The sequence below is a fragment of the Phoenix dactylifera genome, chromosome 8, assembly GCF_051530095.1.
Source record: "Phoenix dactylifera cultivar Ajwa chromosome 8, Ajwa_hap1_PhDact_Kaust_v1.1, whole genome shotgun sequence".
Lineage (NCBI taxonomy): Eukaryota > Viridiplantae > Streptophyta > Magnoliopsida > Arecales > Arecaceae > Phoenix > Phoenix dactylifera.
Window position 1 is genome coordinate 18,869,977 of NC_143197.1, and position 7,524 is coordinate 18,877,500.

General features: G+C 34.8%; 1 long non-coding RNA gene across 5 annotated transcripts in view; it reads right to left on the minus strand.

The window, feature by feature from the left end:
- Positions 1-243: 243 nt before the first annotated feature.
- Positions 244-7,524, minus strand: part of LOC103697665 (uncharacterized) — a 10,229-nt gene continuing 2,948 nt past the window's right edge. The window contains exons 3-6 of one of the 5 annotated variants that reach the window (XR_005507139.3): positions 1,378-1,528; positions 1,044-1,280; positions 576-967; positions 244-461 (exon numbers count right to left, since the gene is read on the minus strand). This is a non-coding gene — a long non-coding RNA (uncharacterized LOC103697665). Of the gene's footprint in view, positions 1,281-1,377; positions 1,529-7,524 lie in introns of all 5 variants that reach the window. The other 4 variants (XR_015968058.2, XR_015968056.2, XR_015968057.2 and 1 more) reach the window with 4 other exon arrangements.

Sequence of the window (7,524 nt, forward strand, 5' to 3'; positions counted from 1 at the left end):
TAAGTTGCACTCTGTCCTGCTGCATGGTAATAACACTTCTAAATATCGCTAAGAAACTTGCTTTTCAGCATCATTACTGGCTTCCTTGATTATGCTTTAAAACATCATTTTGTTTAAAACATTGTGACCGTTTAAAGTGTCGCTAAATTGTATATATTTTTTTAGAAAAAATTGACAAAAGAACAAAACATGTACTAACATATCATATCCTATATAACAACCAAGCATACATAACAAAACTTGCATAATAACACTTGTATCATATATGAAAATGACTAATATTTATATTGTCAAACATAATTGAATGTCCATTGCAACTCAAAGAACTCAAAAAATAAAAAAAATTATACATCATACATAAACACCCCCCCCCCCAAAAAAAAAAAAAAAAAAAGTCAAGCTAAGGGCTATCAATGATCGATGGCATCACCATCTTTACAACTGCTAGAATCCTTAGAAACCTGCAAGAAAAAGATAGAAACTTTAGAAGTTGAGACTATGAAAATCACAATGTATTATAAATTATTAACCACATAATAATTATTTAAAATATAAAAATAGATGTAATTATTTACCTAAGGCGGGCAAACCTCTACAATAAAGATGTAATCTGATCAAGCTGAGCCCTCATGGTGTGCATCTCTCTTATAACCCCGCCTCAAGGACTGTATCTCTATCTAATGGCTCTACCTCAAAATAATTCAATCCATTTGCTTCATTCTCATCCTACACATATCTAAAAATATTTTCCATTCCAATGCGCAACAAGCTAGTCCCAATCATCCTTAGTAATTACCTAAACAAGTAAGCGCTGCAGTCTTCCCGGATCTTTATGTCGATTATTATAAATTTCATGCAACTCATTCCTGCACACTCTATATTGATCACTAAGTTTTCTTATCACATATTTTGTCCTTCTTATAACTTCAGCCCTATCGAGTCCCTCCTCAAAGATAGTAAAGTAATCCTACAAGAAGAGAATGCAATTACACCAAATATCAAGATTATTGATGTTCAAATTAAAGAAGTGACAGAATTCTTACCAAGATGCGATTAATCATATTCATTATTTTGTCTTCAGGAATTTCACTCCATCCCTTAACCTTAAGAGGTGTGAGGATCGATTCTGACAATTGTACCACACCAACTTGCACATTGAGCACGAGTCTCTCCAATTCTGCCCTTGTAATCCCACTCCACAATTTTCTTGGTCTTTGAATTTTTCAGCTCATTGTTCATAGTCCTCCCTCATGCTCTTTTCGTAGTATTCATGATTAAACCTGAAAACACAGGCATATAAAAAATGAAATACAAAGATCCACTTCAAATAAAAAGAATTAGGAATATATAGAAAATATAACATATAAAGATACTTACTGAAGTTGTCATTTTCACCCTCTTGCTCGTCATCAATATCGTCCCTGGTAATAGTTGGAAGGTCTTGTTGGATGACAGCATCACCTTCTCTGCCTCTATCTTAGTAATACATCTCCCTTTGCGATTACTTCCTTCAGCCATAGTTATTTACCTTTATACAGGAAGTTAGTAAGAATACTGCTAGTTCCATATGCCATTATAATATTTCAATTTCTGGACAAACAGAGACTGAAATAAAAATAATCATCTATCAAACTTAGCAAAGAAACAAGAACCAAGTATCATCAAAACAATATAATTAATCGATATTGAAATAATCTTCATTAAAGGGCTTTCACAAAAATGACCAGTTCATAGCAGAAAGAACAAAACCTACGTTTGAAACTTAAATGAAACAAAAAAAAAATTTATAACATGCAGCACTTGCATAACTAAATAACTTCAACAACAAAATCTCATGCTATCATAGTTCATCTTCCCCGCTATCATTATCATCCTCATCATCACAATCATCTCCTGATGCAGAAATTTTGCTGCTAGCAAGCCCATCATTATCTTCATCGGAATCATCTTCCATTGCAGAATTTTATTATTTTCAGGCCTATCCTCATCTGACAAGTCTGCATCAACACTTCAATGAGGAATGCCGTTCCTAACCCAATCATCCACTTCATCGTAATTTTCTGTCATATTTGACAAAGCTTCAGGATGGGAGGATTCATCTTGCTGAAATGCACAATCATCGTCTAAATCAATGCCCTCTTTCTCATCCAGCATATCATAGAATTCACGAGGTTGTGTCTTAACTCCCACAAGAAAATCAGGCTTAATGTTTCTTGAACATAGAAAACCTACTCCACTTGATATGCACATATGGCTCATTGGTATTTAATTTCTGTTTAGTATTCACACTTATGAAGTCATAACGATCTTTCTTGATTCCACTACCAGGGCTACGAACATCCCACCAGATGCATTTGAACAAAACAATTCAGTTTCCTCCCATATAATGTAATTCCACAATGTCAGTCAGCACACCATAATAGTTCATGTCTGTTGTGTCTACAATTCCCTTAACAAAAACTCCACTATTTTGAGTTGCCCTTTCACTATCACGTTGCATAGTATAAAATTTGAAACCATTGATTTTGTAGCCCTTATAAATTGTCACTACCAAATCTGGAGCACATGCCAACTGATACAGTTCTTCACTCGCTGGCCCATTTCCTTTGAAGTATAATTGTGTTCCCTATTGTAGTAAAAAGATATCATTAGCACATCATTTTATACAATTTATGTAATTTTTTGTTCCAATTATTTAAACAGCACACTATTTTTAAAAGAGAGATGATATCACTTACATGTTTTCCAAACCATTCAAATAATTGAGTGTCTTGAAGTTGGCCAGCATTACCAACTAGTGAATTTGCCATCAATTGGTCATACTCACTAAACAACACAGCCATTTTTATCACAACGCTGCATATTAACTATAATTCACATGTACATTTATTAAATGAGAAGAGTTTGCTTACTTTAAGTATGGCAAAGCTTCATTGCTTTTTTTTAGCACGTAGAGATGAGCTTGTAATAGCTCCATTCTACTTAGCTTACATCTGAATCTAACCTTTCTCTCCTTATCATTTTGGAAACCACAACCAAGTCATGCAAAAACAGCTAACCCATGGTGAGATTGAGCATTTGAGCCATCATAGTTCCTCTCCAATCTATTGAACCTAGTTTCAATACCATGTAGATACCTAGAACAAAATACGACACATTCTTCTGTAATGTATCCTTCTGCAGTTGAACCCTCAAGACGAGTTGTGTTATGCACAAAATGTTTAAATGTGTACAAGTTCCTATAGTTATTCAAAGTATAAAGCAATAATAAGAATAATACCAAGAAAATGAATGAATACATCATCTATATTGTTGACCAAATGAATTGATTTTGATGAGTACAAAACGTTTGAGTATAATACTAATGATTTTGTATTCTTTGAGTAGTTAATTTGTTTTAGAGGGAGCTCAATGAGTTTGAAAGGTTAGAGAAGCATGGAGATGCCTAGAAGAACAAATCTCAAAGTTAGAAAAGTATTTGAAATATTTTAAGAGCTTTTCTAGTGGACGAGTCGGCCCCAGGCGAAGAAGAGTCGACCCTAGAACCCTAGGAGTCGACCCCAGACATGCAGGAGTCAACCTCAGAAAACCACAAGCCAAAAATAGAAGATAGCCATTTTCAAACACTTTAATAGTTGACCCAGAGACTTCAGAAGTCGACCCCAAAATTTCAAGAGTCAACCCCAAGATTTCAAGAGTCGACCCCTCTACGCATGACAACTTTAACGGCTACTCTTTGTGTTTATATTGTTTTTGCTTGTTCCCATCTTGTACATTTATTTTTCACCCATTTTGCTGTGCATACTAAATTTTAGATTAGTTTTACTTAAAAATTGTTTAGGTTTATAAAAAATTTTGAAAAATCCAATTCACCCCCCCCCCCCCCAAAAAACTCTTGGGTTGTCATCTTGGGCAACATATATTATATATCCTAAAATTCAAAATGCACTAACCTTTTAATTGGGTACATCCTGCGGTATTATACGAGTCTAGCAATTTTAGCTTCAATTGCCAAATGTAGCGGCAAATGCATCATAATATCAAAAACTGACGGTGGAAAGATCATCTCCAACTTACAAAGTGTTATTGCAATTATTGACTGCAACTTTTCCAAATCCTCCATCGACAATACTTTTGAAGACAATTCTTTAAGAAAGTGGAAAGCTCAATTAAGGCTTCCGATAACTATTTATATAACTTGCCATGAATTACGAGCGGTAAAAAATTTAACAAAAGGACATGGCAATCATGACTTTTTAATTCAGAAATCTTACGCACTTTAGGATGCATTTGTCTAGAAATATTTGAATAATATCCACCATGCACCTTAATATTCTTTAGAAACTCACAAAAAGCAGTTTTCTCTTCCATAGATAATGTCTAACATGCAGCAGAAAATATTCACTTTTTTTATTTACTGTTAGATGAAGCTTTTCTCTTATGCCTATATCCTTGAGATCACGATGAACTTTGAGACCAAGGTTCGCCGTCTCAGTACTGGAATCCATACCGGTGCCACACTAGCAAAATATCAGTACGGTACAGTATGAATTTTTTTTTGCGTACCGGGTATCAGTACGCCACCAGTACCGGATACCGGTACCGAACTGGTACGGTACGGTATGCTTGTACCGCCTGTTCGGGCTGATATGGCGTACCATATTTAAGACTCTTTTGTTTTTTCTTCAATGTCTAAGAGGATACCAACCACACTATCACATATAATCTTTTCAATATGCATGACATCTAAATTATGGCGCAAGAGAAGATCCTTCCAATACGGTAATTCAAAAACAATACTTTTCTTCTTCCAATTATAGCTTTGTGTGGAGTCCCCACATTTTCTCTTCTTCCCACTCTTACCAAAAGTAACATGTTCTAGCCCATGCAATTGATTAAACACATCATCTCCTAACAACTGTTTAGGAGGTGGCCTTAGCTCCTTCTCACCATTAAATGCCTTTTTAGAATTTTGCCATTTTTGGTCAAGTGCCAAGAAGCAATGACTACCAATATAACAAAACTTACCACAATGCTTCAACCAATATGAATACGTATCTTTGTTGTAACAAGGACATGCTAGCTTCCTTTTAGTGCTCCACCCTAACAAATTGCCCTATGCAAGAAAGTCATTTATAGTCCATAAGACTGGTAGATGCATTCGAAACTTTTGTTTCATTGAGGCATCATAAGTATCAACGCCTTTTCCCCATAACTCCTTTAACTTCTCAATTAATGGTTGTAGATGCACATCAATATCATTTCCTAGAGCTTTGGGACCAGGAATGAGCAATGACGAAATAAAGGAAGTTGTTTCGTACATAACCATGGAGGTAAATTAGAAGGAATAGCTGCCACAGACCAGGCACTATGTGCAGTACTCATATTCCCAAATAGGTTGAATCTGTCACTTGCCAACCCGACTCTCACATTTTGAGGCTCTATAGCAAATGATGGATACAACTCATCCAAATGTTCCCATGCTTGAGAATCTGCTGGATGTCTTAAAGCCCTATCCTTTAGGCGTTTTTGAAGATATATACAACCTCTGAAGCCTCAGAATCAATGGAAAGTGCCATAAACTCTTAACAGGAAGGTTTTAACCATTCCTCACAGATGAAGGTTTCGCAAAATTTGCTTTGCCTCTATCTCATTTCCATCGAGATGCACCGCAAACAACACAATGGTTCTCATTAGCACACTCTTTCCAAAACAACATGCAACCATTGACACATGCATCAATTTTCTCATAATAAAATCCTAGATCCCAAATCATCTTTGCAGCTTCATACAAAGAATTTGGTATTGTCTCGCCCTCAGGAAGTACCTCCTTAAACAATTTCAGCAAAGCATCAAAAGCCTTGTTACTCAATCCATGAAGACATTTTAGTTTCCCTAACTATAAAACAAAAGAGAGCTTTGAAAACTTCTCACAATTCGGATATAAACTTGTGTCGGCCTCACTTACTAGTCTATGAAACTTTGAAGATCCCTCATTAGGCTCATCTTGGTCCTTTGCGTTTAAATTTGTAAAGCTGTCATCCTCTAAATAAGGGACTCCACACACATCATGTATCAACTCTTGCATATCATCTCTCTCCTCATCTTCCATATCAGCTTTCTCATAGACATCAACATTATCATCTTCAATGTTACCTACACGTTCGCCATGTAATGACCACAGAGTATAAGATGGGACTATCCCATGAATCACTAGATCCGCTTCAACATCATCTCGAGATTTATATCGAGTATTATTACATTTGACACAAGGGCACCAAATTTTATCCCCTAGATCCGTATGCTCGAATGTGAAGTCAAAAAAAAAAAATTTTACTCCATTTTATTATACTCAAGAGATAATCTATTTCTAATCTGCATCCAATTCTTACTTATTCCAACCATCTCACCCTATCAGTTAAGAAAAAAAAATAGGAAAACATTCACAGAGGTTAAAAGAATACATGTATCGATGGAGGAGCAATTAGGGAAGCAATTCTAATTGTGGTAATAATCTGAATATTTTCAAAAGATAATTATCTGAAGTTATATTGCAAATGAACATGTTTTTTCATGAGAAATCAAAGACCAACATCTATAAGAATAATTTGTTTAGTTGGCAGAAAAAGATGCACATGTCAAATAGAATTAAGCATTGATCATTGGCTTAAAGTGGAAAACAAAATCTTAAGCTGCCATGACACAATACACAATCAAATCATTATGCTATTTACCAAAATACTGATAAAAAACAACATTCTTTCTCAAAGAAGCAGTTCTCAATTCATCATATATATCTTTCTACCATTAGATTTTCTCCACCTGCTAGATATATTGAAGCTAGATATGCTCAACTAATTTTGCCGATGAAAAATTACTCATCGTTGTTCGGTAGACTTTGTTTTGTTTGATAGAGATGTATAAGTTCTTAAACATCCCCAGTTATATCCAACGTGGTTTTATTCAAGAATTTAATCAAATGAAATTTAAATTGTAGCTTTAAAAATCATGACTAATCAGAATCAGAATTGAATTATAGAACTGGATAACCATTTAAAAATTGATGTGGATATGAAATAGATATAAATATCTAAGTTTTGTTATTTTTAGTGCATGTTCCTGTGGTGCTAAATCGAAGGAATGACTGTGTATGGTGATGATAGGACACTTCTGAAGGTCTTTTTGCTAGACCTCTATTACAACCAAATAAAAAAATTACTGCACTTTGGTTTCAAAAGGAAAAATAATGGATATAACTGAGGATATACATTCATTACAAGTGGTTCAGAGGTATAGATTGTCTGCAAACGAAAAAGCATGTCAACATTATTTTGGAGAAGGCAAATCGGTTCAATTGAATGTGGGGACAACAAAAGTTAAAATAGAATAGGACATGACAACCTTCTTTGAAGAGAGAATGTAGATGGCATTGGCTTCACATCAAGAATATCTATGGGAGTTGCTCAATACTCAATACAAAGAGAATTCAATTACTCCAAAGTTAAAATGGAATGCTGCTGGATG